Source organism: Lissotriton vulgaris, chromosome 4_1 (genome assembly GCF_964263255.1).
Source record: "Lissotriton vulgaris chromosome 4_1, aLisVul1.2, whole genome shotgun sequence".
Classification (NCBI taxonomy): Eukaryota; Metazoa; Chordata; class Amphibia; order Caudata; family Salamandridae; genus Lissotriton; species Lissotriton vulgaris.
This window is the reverse complement of record NC_141691.1, coordinates 753,428,960-753,442,129: the sequence shown is the minus strand read 5'-3', so window position 1 is coordinate 753,442,129 and position 13,170 is coordinate 753,428,960.

Here is a 13,170-nt window from a genome sequence, read left to right as displayed (position 1 = left end):
CTATAGCTCAGCGACATAGAGAGCGGCACCCAGGACTTGATGATTGTAAATTTGAATCACCTGGGAGATAGGTCTAGAGTAGGTGCCCCAATGTACTTTTGACAGCCCCCCATGTGATGTTTCAGTTTGAGTCTGCACTTTGAGATGTGTGTGTCCCACTCCAAATGCTCGGTGGGAGTGATCCTGAGTTATTCAATGGTGTGCATCTACTCAAGAGGGGTCCCCTTCAGGATAAGGTTAGATCTAGTTGTCAGGCAGGAATTAAACACAGTATATTTGTTTTTTGCCCCATTGATTTCCAATCCCCTAAGTCTAAGTCTGCACAAACTACTGAATTTATCTAAGATTTTTGTAGCCTCATTGGAGATTTGGACAGGAGGAGCATATTATCCTCAAACATTAGGGCGGAAACCTTCATGTTAGCTAACCTTGGGCCATCACTCTCGCATAAATTTAGGTAAGCTATCGGATTTCTCCCATAAAATGTGAAAAGGGTTGGGGGAAGGAAGCAGCCTTGTCTCACTCCCCTATTGGCGGGGAATGGCTCAGTCACTCCACCCAGTCTACCACATCTGACCTGGGCAAAATTATGCACGTGTAGCCTTACCGAGAACGTAGTTAAGAATCCCCATGCAGACCTACCAGCCATCATGGTGTCACTGTGTGTCATACGTATTGGATCCTTTCACCCAGAAGTCAGCTTTTGGGAAAATTAATCCTCTGGAATTCAGACAGGCTCTGGAATTTTCTAGGCCCGTCTTGTCAGGTGAACATGAGGAGTGTATGTCGGGGTTTACTGGTTGGGTGTCGAGGGCGGCTGACTCTGTAGCTTCTCTTTGGCCCCAGACCTACCAAAGATGTACCCTCTAAACCGTGGTTTAACCTGACTCTTAAAGCTGCGAAGCACGACTGCAAGATTTTAGAACGAGCTTGGCGCAGGAGTAGTTACTGCCCCATAGCCAAGAGGAAGCTTAGAGCAATGCAAAAAACTTACCACAATGCTATTGCCGCGGTGAAAGGGCAATTTTTTGCAGCTCGCATTGATTCTGCCACAAACAACTCTAAAGAAATCTTTGCCATAGTGCAGAGTTTCACATCGTCACTGGCCCAAGCAAGCGTAAGTCCATCTTCTCTCGCCTGGTGTAATACACTCTCATGCTGCTTCAGAGATAAAATTCAGGCTATACAGGCTACATTTCCTTATGGTAATGGTTGCCGTGAGGGGCCTCTGGCGGTGCAACTTGCTGCTCCCACCAGCTCTCTGTCAACATTTAGAGCAGTCGACCCCCTGGAATCTCTTAAAATCCTCAGGGGGCTCAAGTCCGGTTCTCCTTCGGACTCTTGCCCGGCCAGGCTTTTGGCAGCGGTGGCAGGGAGTGTACATATAGAGGTGAACGTTATCATCAACCAGTCTCTACAGACAGCGGCTGTTCCTCAGGGGTGGAAGCAGGCGAAGATCTTGCTGCTTCTTAAAAAACCTTCTCTGGATCCCCTTAACTCTTGGAAACACTCGGCTCATCCCCCTCCTTTTGGCTATTGCCAAGATCTGTGAGAAGGTAGTTAATAAATAACTTACAGAATATGTGGAGACTGAGGGACTTCTGCATCCAGCTCAATTAGGGGTTTGAGCCTCTCACAGCACTGAGACTGTTTTAGTAGAAGTGGCGGAGGCCATCCGGGAGTGCCTCACGCCGGCGGGAGGGCTTCATTAATCTTGCTGGACCTCTCGGCGGCGTTCAACGCGGGCTCACATTCTCTTCTTTTGGCCCGACTAGCAGAGATTGGTGTGTCTGGAGCTGTTTGGGGTTGGCTTAGGTCTTTCCTGGAGGAGCGGGTTGAGCAGATTTGGCTCCCTCCTTTCTCCTCCTCCCCATAGCTGGTTACCACTGGAGTCCCACAGGGCTCCTCTCTTAGCCTTCTCCTCTTTAACATTTACGTTACGCCACTGATATATCTGGCAGAGGAGCTTGGGGCTAAGGGGATGGCCTATGCAGACGATACCCAGTTGTTGTTTACCTGGGACAAAACATCAGATTCCGTCTCAGCGGCGCAACAGTGCCTAGTTTCCATTTTTAAATGGTTGGTGGATGCACAGCTTAAGTGTAATAAACAAAAATCTGAGATTCTGCTCTTTGGTAAGTTCCCCGCTGATTTCCGAGAGCAGCTGTGGCTTCCCAACTCTCTATTGCCCCTTTCCTCAGGACAGCCCGCAAAAAATCTGGGATTGTGGTTCGATGAGAGTCTTTCCTTCTCAACACACATTAAGAATCTGGCCGGCTGCTGCTTCGGCCTTCTTACGACTGTTAGGAACTTTTTTCCACTCCTCTCGCAGGTGGCAAGAGAAACTGTCACATGTGCTCTGATCTTGTCTCGTTTAGATTATGCCAATGCCCTCTATGTTGGCGTCCATGGCTACCTGCTTAAAAAACTACAGGTGGTTCAGAATACATCGGACAGACTGTTATTGGGCATTTCGGCGAGGAATAGTGTGGTTCTCCAACTGCACTCTCTTCATTGGATGCCTGTGGCGGACAGGGTCAAGTTTAAATCTCTGGTTCTGGTCCATCGTGCTCTACAAGGTTAAGGCCCCATTTATCTTCAGAGGCGCTGCTCTTTTTATGTTCCTTCGCGAGCACTCCGATCCATGTCCCTTCATTTTGCTTGGGTCCCGTGCTTTAAGTTCCAGAGGCTAGGGGGCAGCTCTTTTGTGGTGAAGGCAAGTGTGGCCTGGAAGGCCCTCCCCCTTGCCTTGCTGTCCACCCAGGACCCAGCTGTGTTCAAAAGGAAACTTAAGACTCATTTCTTTGCTTGATAGCTTCTTCTTGCACCCCTCTGGCATCGCACCGGGACACTCCTGAGTATCGGAGCACATTATAAATGGATATAACATAACATAACATAACATAACATAACATAACATAACATAACATAACATAACATAACATAACACAGTCACCTGGTGAGGAGCCAATATCAAACGGTGGGAACACAATTAGCTGGAAACCCTTGCATAGTGCAGGTTTCCAGCTAATTGTTTGGAGGTTTAGCTCAGCTGATGACCATTATGAGGTGTGAAACCGCTTGGGACATCAACAGCAGCCTCAAAAGCTTTGATTTTGTTTGTCAGCGGGGGAAGGGTGACAGGGGGACGTTGTGAGAGGTGAATGCTTGTCGTGGGGAGCTGTGCATTAAAAGTGTCTTGGACAGAGCTCGGAACTAAGCCCAGGCTCCTTCGTGGCCAGTATCAAATACAAAGGTCATGCAGATCTAGAAAGAAGTCTCCAATCAGCACAGTTTAGTTTGCAACCCTGCAACCTTCCACTAGAGGATCTTAATGGGAGGTGGGGACTGGATTACTCCTGGCACATCACGGTTCCTTTCCCATGAAACCATCCCTGTGTCTGATAGCAAATTGGACTCTTGAGACAATGCCCTTCCTTGTTTGTCTACAGCTCTGCCAATCATACTAGGGCAAGGCTTACCGGGGGACTTATGCATGTGATCAGCCAACTGTACAGGATCCGTAGTCCAACTGCGTGCTGGACTGGGGCTGGGACTGGCCTCCTCTATAGGCAGGTAAAGACGGCCTGCTAACTCTGTTTGTGCCCTAAAACTCATCTCATTATTGGCCTGATGATCAGAAGAGTGGTCAACTTGATTCCTCTCTCTATCAACCTGATATACGGGCCAATTCACCGCCCCCACCCCACCCCACCCCACCCCACCCTCCTTATGGTGCCTAGTCAAACAACACCCATTGCTGGTTACTGCGGGAGGGACAATTTAATCAACACCCCCATTGACAATAAGTCAATCAACTCCTTCTAGGGTGTGAAATCGGTTTGAAACAGGAACATTGAAAAACACTTGATTGCATTGCAGGCAAACAAATACTGGAAATAATGCGGGTGCTTTGCTTCAGCAGAGGACGGTCATGCCTGGTATAAAGGCTGGATTTTCAAAGGTAGCCTAAGGGCATTAGAGCAATACCAGACCTGCCTACAGTCTGTAGTGAATATGTGCTAGTAGGGCCTAAGTAACCACAATAAGGAGCACTGTTGGCAGGTGTATCAGTCCACGGAGGAGGTCGAAGTGGTGGTGTTGCTGGAGGCACCTCCCACCTCGCTTGAGACAATAGGCCCTGATACCTGCAAGGTTAGGGGCTGTGATTTAAGGATATGTTTGAGGCCTCGTTCCTTTGCTGAAAGGTTTGACAAGATTGGGGCAAAATCCATACACATGATGCCCTTGACTTTACAAGGAAGATCCACCACTAACTGGGCATTCATGGTGGCTGGCTGTTAATTCTACCTCCTAGTGGTTTACTAAATGTCTGATTCTAGGGTTTACTATATGTCTGATCATAAGAGGAGGGGCAGTGGTCTAGCTAGACCCTTTGCCGCCCATGGCTGCCCCTGTTTTTGCCACCCGTCAGCCACGGGTAAAGAGCGGAGGAGTGGGGGTGCTGGCGATCCTTCATTCGTTTGCCGCCCACGACGGTCGCAGGTAATAGTTTTGTGGGCCACCATCCCCAAAACCCATGCTGCCTCGGATGGACCACCCCCTCATGCTACGCCACTGAGGACGGGATCATAGTAGAACCAACTTAAGTGCCAGCCTTGATTATATTTTTTCCGAGCCATCCTTTTTGTCCTCTCGGTGGCTACCGGAAACTGGCGACACTCCTTGTGATGCACATCAGGAGAGAGGGCTACAATAGTTGCGCATAGAAGTTGGGCTTGGTCTTTATCCAAATCGCAGGAGGCTGTACTAACTATGATGATGGATGTGCTTGTATCTGTTGTATTAGATGATGCAGGTGAGTACAAGCCTGAGCCCAACGAGAGTCTCCTCTCTGTCAGTTTAATCTCCATCCTCTGCAGCATCTGATTGATAAAGGTAGCTTTTGGAGGAGGGGGATACCCATGGACCCCCATAACCTTTTTTTTTGCCCATCATACCTACACAAAATTAGCTTGAGGAGCTCAAACACGCAGTAAATGGAGATCTCGGGGGCCCTTATCATGCTTCGAGTCCAAACGGCCTACCTCGTTGGATTCAGCACCGTTATTTTGCAAGGAAAAGCCGCAATGTTGATACAGGGCAGCATACCATAGCGTCACAGCATTATGCTTCAAGCTGGCATATAGGGCAATGAAGGTATGGGACCATGAAGTCACAGAAGGAAGAGAGAAACCACTCACCCAAATTGAAACCAGGTGTAAGGGGTGGCCCAGCCTCATCCGACTGCGGGCAGGCGCAGACGGGTCTGTCATGGCCCAGGCTTGTCCCACACTGTGGGACTCAACAGGTACTTTTAAGATCATTTCCTTCTGGGCTTCCCAGGCCCCACCTTGCTTTGTTTGAGTCTGGGGGATGTAGTCCCACCCCAGACCAGGCAGCCGAAAAATGTTCAGGAAGGCAGGATGGGAACTGCTGACACAACCTGTGCTGCGGGGCTCAACGAGCACTTTTAAGCGTGTCTCCTTCTGGGCTTCCAAGGCCCCAGCTTGCATTGTTGGAGTCTGGGGGACGTAGTTCCACCCCAGACCAGGGCAGCGAAAAAGAGTTCAGGGGGGCGGGCAGGCAAAAAGAGCTCAATGTCTTATTCAGCACATCATCTCTGATCTATGAACCTAAATACAATCATGTGATCCTGTGCAAGACAGTCTGATGCAACATATTGCTCGCAGTCCTTCCAAGGGCAGTTTAGACTCATGTAAGTCTGTGAAACATGAAACTACTCATCTGACCTTAGCCTCCTGCAGCTACAGCCTCATATAGTTGGTCCCCACAGGTGACCTACCTTACCAACAAAGCAAAGCGCCACATCTTTTTAAGGAACCCCTCTTATAAAGTTACTCTCTCAAAGGTACTTGATGATGGGTAGTAAATAAATGTAAATGTGTTTGTATTTATATATCACCTTCTACCCTGAGGTCTCGTAGCGCTGTATTCATACCGCTGTGGAACCCTTCCTGGCTTTCCTGTGAAATGTCCACTCCTGGGCACCCCCCAAGGTGAAGCCAGGCATCCAAGCGCTTGCTGGGGCCATTGTGGAAATTTAGCAAGCTATTGCCCAGAGTCACAGAGTGGGACCCTTGATTAGACGAGGCACAGAGGCGAGAATTATCAGGTCCGGGAAAATTGTGTCCAAGAGCCGCCGAAGCGGGAATTTAACCCTGGTCCCAGGCCAGACCTCTGAATCAGGGTCTGCCACTCTAACCATTGAGCCACGCTTCTCCATGCTAAATAGGTGTTTTGTCTACAAACAACTCCAGTAAACAGCCGATCCGACCACAATCATTCTTGAGATTACGCTGTCTCCGATGTTGTATATGACCCAGGGGCAGCTCTTCCGTTACAGCGGAGGAGCATCGCCCCACTGAAATGCCCCAGAGATGAAAAATAAAATGGTAATGAAGTTAATCATTTACCATTTTATTTTTCGTCACCTCGTCCTGAACCGAGTGTCAGGACGGGGCAGGGCCTGCTGAATAGCAGCAGCAACAGCAGCATGGAGGAGGGTGGCCTGCCTTTGCACTAATTTAAAGTGTGCATGTCTCTTTGACCATCCGCCTTGCGACGGCCAACCATACCTGTGCACTTTACACCTTAGAGAAAGCAAAACCCTCCAGTGCTCTTGTGAGCACTGATAAAGGCCGCTCCCTCCAATCATGGTTAACAGCATGAAAGCAGCCAGGATTGGTTAGGGGAGTTGGCTGGGGCCCTGAACTTCACATGGGAAGAAGAGGACGGGAGTGAGGAGGATGCAGAAAGCACGGCATGTAAGTTTTGCTTCCCGGATCGTGGGTTGTGGTGCACGTTCCAGCGTACTTTCTGAAGGCTACACCAGAGGACGGGTTTCTTATACCAATTACCAATGCAATTTATTTGGATCCTTCCAGCTTTTATGCTATAACAGATACGTAAGAACACCTCTCTTTTGAGTGGATTTCCCTTGGATTGCTTGGATTTTGGATATATATTGTTCTCACTACCAAATTGAATGTTTTCGGGCAACCCAGAGTGATTTACCATTGGTATTAGAACTCGGCCTCAATCTAGTTCCGTTGTACACATAAGTGGAACTACCTTGGGACATAGTATATATTTGTGTCCCTAACGGACCGTACGAATATTGGATGAACATTACCTATATATACATATGATTTTTGAGTTGGACAACCCGGAGTGACTGTTTGCAGCAAACGGAATTTAGCTGCAACTCTGTACAGACGTCCTTTAGAAACTGGATTGCACTTTATTTGTCTGATTTGGCTTATCATTATCCTGACCCATTGAATGGAACGTGGTCTATCTAATAATCTTTTTGCCCTGATCAAGTTCCTATAAAAGAAACGAAATGGGTTGGCTGTTGTCCTGTGTTTTTATATGAAGAAGAATAAATAATTTTGAAAAAGACAATACTGGCTGATTTGTGACTCCATCTTGGTGCTGCCTCCACCTTCTCTTGTAAGTTTTTTTTTTGCTTTATTTTAAAATGTTATTTATTTTATATACCCACCCACACACCACCCATTTGCCCGCTCCCACCACCATTTTGCCTGCCTCCCCCTGGCATAGTTGCAAGCCGCCACCGATGAAACCCCAGCCATTTTAGTCTTCAGACATAAACTAAAGACCATAATTTTTAGGTTTAAAGTATTTTATTGAAGCAGGGTAAGGTAGGAAACAACAGAGCAAGAAAAAGATGAACCACAGGAGCCGCACAATCAATGCGTACAAGACCATCATTTTTAAGAGATATCTCATTGGAAAACCATTGTAGTTCCCCCATCTGTATAATGTTTTCCACACCAAAAATATTAGGGCTGGGCAGGACGTGGCTGAGGAAGATTCGGGGAATGACATCCAGCGTCAAGACCATTGCACCTTAGAAATACCTGATGGTGACCGAGTGAGCACCGTGGAAGCCACAGACGCCCACCAACAAGGCAAAGTGTAGATGTAGTCACATAAAGCAGCTCACTCTGCTGATGCCAATATTATGCCGCTCGGACCCACAGATGATAGAGCTGGTGACCACGCATAAAATCCGTCCAGGTGCTAGAAGTCACAAGAATCAGAATTTCTCCACCAGAGCAGAGTTTACTGCACCGGGCAGGTGTGCTGAGGTAAGCGTCGGATGCCGGGTATTGCAGACAGAATATTGTGCCAAGGAGATGAGAACAGGCAGAACAGTCCTGAGCACTTAGCCAGTGGCCCCCCATCATGTGACCTGGGATCAATGTTTTGTCAGTTAACAACAATTAATACACCAGTCAGCAGTCACACTGCCATGAGGTAGATCACTTTTCCCTATCCGTATATTACTTCCTTTAGTCTCCCCTTGTGCTTAGAAGAGACCTGGAAGTGGAAAACAGCACCTAAGAAATTGCCATTAAATGTCTGCTTTTATTGCCTTCACTTTCTCATTTATGTATCCATCCATCCAATCTAAAGCTCTCCTTTATTAATTTTTTTATGTCTTATATTCCACTCATCATTTTCAATATCTCCCACAATTTTTAAGTGAACAGGCCATCCATCCTTGAACTCATTTATTCATTTCTTCATCCATCATTAACTCATAACCATTCATCCACCCGTGAATCATCTACCCATGACATGCATGCATACATATGTCTACAAATCCATCCTTGTTCACATTCTCGTTTATTTGTCCATATAGTCTTCAAGCCACCTATCCATCAACCCACCCATCGAACATCACTCTCCCATCAATCCACCCACCCATCATCAATCTCCCATCTATCCATCCATCCATACACCAATCATCAATCTCCCATCCATCCATCCATCCATCCATCCACCCACCCAGCCATCCATCCTTCCACCCTTCCATCCTCACATTCATTTATCCATCAATGATGATGCTGACATCCATTTGCCTATCAATCTGCAAACTCTCATTCATTCGTCCTCCCCGACATGTATTCATCCATTCATCCATCCTTTTTCCCACTCGGCTTTCTACCGAGCCTTAAAAACACTCTTACACACCCCCATCTGAAACAATACAGAAACAAGCGCCTTCACATGTTTCACTTACGTCAGCAATATTGGCTGGACCACTTCTTCTTCTTCAAAGCTGGCTCAGTCGCCGGAGGGAACTAGCAAATAATTTCCTGTCTAGTGTTTGCAAAATTGCAATTACTCTGAACATTTTGTTATGTCAGACCTGGCCTGAAGTATACTTATTGCAGGATTTTTTGGCAGAATGTTGCTTTTTGCAGGTTGGAGCTGACATATGTAAATAAAGTAGGTGATCCAATTTATTGCTTTAGTCATTAACTCTAGAACATGTAGACAGTCACTCAAGTTCCGATCCCGAATTCTCCACTTGACCAATTTGTGTGATCCTTGGCAAACCACTTTTCCTTCCTGTGTCTCACTTCCCTTCACGGCTAACACTGGGATTGATTTGAGAAAGGCTATGTGCTATCTGAAAAAAATGGACTTTAACACATGCCAAGTTGCTTGACGCCCATTTAGTGCCAGAGGGGTAAATGTTTGAGCAATGGAAGAGGGGGCAAACCGTGGCTCCTCACAATGAGCAGATGCCACGCTCACTTCAATGTCTCGTGCGAGTTTTTCATTAATTTTCAAGTAAACTCGTAAAACATAATGATCTTCCTCCACTGGCGCGATAAGTGCTGCATTATTAAAGTATTTACGGGCATATTTTGGAATAAATGTACCCCTTGAAGCCGGGCTGTTTGTCAGGGGGCCAAAATCTACCAGGTTATTTACCTTCCCATCCTGTCCCTCCAGAATTCTAAGCACCCCCTAGGTAGGGCTGCTAGAATTTATATGTGTGTAAAATGTTGCTGCACTCCGACATTTTTGTGATTTAATTTTACAGGAATTAAGTCGTTTATGTCACAGAGACTACAGACTTAAATACGAAACAATAAAGGTGAAAACCGCCACCACCACGTCACACCAGTTGTTTCCTGAAAGGGAGGATTGCAACAGATTGGACCAACCCTCCTCTCCACCACCCCTCTCTCCAAGATTAAAATGACGTTTTCCTTTGATCTTGTGACCCTCCTACTAGTTTAGCTGCCCATATGTTCATAAATGGTGACTCACGTGACAAAATCGTTTAAGTGACTTGCCGGATACTTGGCACTTTAACCTTGATGGAAACTGAGCTTTCCCAGTAACTCCACCAGACTTTGGGGATAATCAGGGGTTTAAGTGGGATGAAAAAAACTAGGGGGTCTCTCAAAGGGGCGTGGCCGATGAAATTTAGGGCATGGCTTAAAAGTACCTAAACAAAAAATCTGTGTTTAGCATAGTGTGCTACCCAACTTGTATTTTGCTGTTTCTGTCATTGCGTCCAGATATATGATACAACAAGTAACATTATACCTAGAAGAAGGCAGGACTATTGGCTTTGTCAATGTTTGTTAGTTGCATAAGATAAATAAGCAGCAACTATGGCTTGTATATAATATTGAAAAAGCTTCCACTTAAAGCCCTAGTGACACCACGACCATGTTGAGAAAATGACTCTCTTGATAGGATTTCCCTTCCGCTACAACGCTCACCTGGCATGACGTCATGCCGTAACTTCTCTGCTAGTGAGAAGTGAGCAGTGTGATCAGTGCACATCGGTGTGCCTGCTGTCACTGCAGTCTGAAAAAAAAACGGACCGCCTGTGCCAGGGCACAAAACAGAGCCCGATAGGGACCCGCTTTGAGGACCTCTTTAAAAAACTGCCGGTACTCAGCACCGGTGAGACCCGGCCCACTTAAAGCCCTGGGAATAATGATTTTGGCAGATCTAAGGCTGGATCTATCATAATTAGGAGTCACGGTTTTATGGTAAATATTTTTTGGCCATTTCCGTCTGTATTTATCCATATTTATTTTTGGGCCATTTTATCTGTATTCATCCATATTTATTTTTTGGCCATTTTATCTGTATTTATCCATATTTATTTTGTGTTTGCATATAAATGAAATTATAAAACTGTACATTTCCATATCTATTTAACTGACAGACGCGCACTCATACTTAGATGTCTGTCGTGTTTTAGCTATTTAAGCTGCCTAATACTGCACAATACATACACTGGTAGATATTAGCACTATACCATAAATATATGTTAATATATTTCGCTATTTAAAGAAATTTCAACCTGTTTTGTAATTCCTCGTGCTGTCCATCTGCTCAGCTGCTGTCCTATAATTCATGAAAGAAAACACGGATAGTCACTTAAAAGAAGCACCATTTTCTGTATTTATCCACTTTTAAAGATAAATGCAGACAGAAAACACATTGTTTTCTGTCTGTATTTATCTGTAAAAATCCGTAAAAACTGAAAACCGGGAGCCTTAATCATAATATTGCATTGCCCTTGCGTCACGCATGGTGTCACAAGGGCAACACAATACTAAAGGCAGGGGCGGCTCTAGGCTCATGGTGGCCCTGGGCAGGGAGCGTAGGTAGGGGGCCCCTGAAGAGTGGGTCCGAGCAGGGCGGAGCATGGAGGCCAGTAAAGTGGGGGGGGTCAGGGTGTTTGGAAGTGGTACAGATCCGGAGGCCGCCAAATCCCTGCCAGGGGCCGCCACGCAAATATATATACATCCTCAGAGGATTATTATATTTAGGATATATATTGGCGTAGTGGCCCCTGGGGTTTGGTGGCCCTGTGCAGGTGCACAGCTTGCACATGCCTAAGGCCGCCCCTACTAAAGGCAGGTCAACCAAGCAATGCAAGGGTACTTTGCATGGTCCTGCATTGCTTGGTAAATCTGGAAGGCAGGGCAGTGCAAGTCGCTGCCTTGTGTTACTCTGCCCTGTGAAGGCCCTCCGTGAGGGGGGAGCATTGGTGTTCTCACGCCTCCACCCATGGGATCTGGGAATATGTCAAAATGCTACGCCTTCGCAGGGGAGGAGCAACAAGGAGAAATATCGATATTTCTCTTTGTTTCCTCTGTCTACGTGTGCAGCCTTCTACAGCACATTTAGAAAAAGGAAAAACGCCTCAGAAAATTGTTTTTCTGCAAGAAGGGGACCCTTCCTTGTTGAAAACAATCCTTCCTCTAACGCACCATGGCGCAAGGTTGTCTGTGTTGGCACTAGGCAGCAGATGCACAATCCGCATCAACACGGACAGAAAAAGGAATGCGCCATATATTGGTAAACATGGCCGCTTCCTGACCTCTCCCTTTCACGCAGTGCAGTGCAGCAAGTCGTCTTGCTGTGTTGTGTGAAAGATTAATAAATCTAGCTCCTAATGAATTGCTACAGAACGCATTTTAACTGCTTATTGACGAGTAATAATCTCTATTACACTCATTTGGTATTTTTTTTTATAAGATGTATACCTTCTTTTCTGTTGGGCATGCAAGTTTGTGATCTAAAATAAAAACCAATGGTAGAGTCTTTAAAAATAATAAAAAAAATGTAGTTCCATAGATGTCAGCCCACGTTTGGTGCAAAGTTCAAGTTTTAAATTCATTAATAATTCCATTACTTGTGGGTAGCTGAGACAAATCTAGCTTCCCATGCATATGAGTATTTCTTGAATTGATTGTGAATTCTAAGTGAGTCACTAGTCAAACTATTTGCGAGCTTAAATGCATAAAGTGTACATTTGCACATGCGTGAATGTGCTCCCAACTTCAACTACACGTTCTGACTTTTTTGTTTGTTTTTACCATGGGGAAAATATGCTTCCCTATACCTCCAATGTGTTTTCAGGGGTAGGAAGTTACCTCCCCATTCCTACACTTGCTAGGAATTTTCTCTGCCCCTGAGGCAGAGAAAATGCCCTCCGTGATTTTATGAATGCCGGCAAACTCACTAGTGGGTGTTCACTTACTTAAGTAGGCATCACCATCCTGAAACTCCCACAACATACCCTTGGAGTTGATTTGAGATGCACATTGCTGATGTAATATTATGTGTAAATTCACATTTTCTTAATATAAAATGTGACAGATGCACTAATAAATGAAGGTAGTTAATTTCAAACTAGAGGTGCAAATACCTTTGAAAATTCCGCCCTTTAAGCCAACAAGCATTCGCAAAGCCAATAGGTGATGCCTTAGGAACCCATTGGCTTTGCCAATGCTTTTTGGCGCTGATGTGCTGCATCAGCAAGATGCTCTGTATTATCTTCAAGTGTTA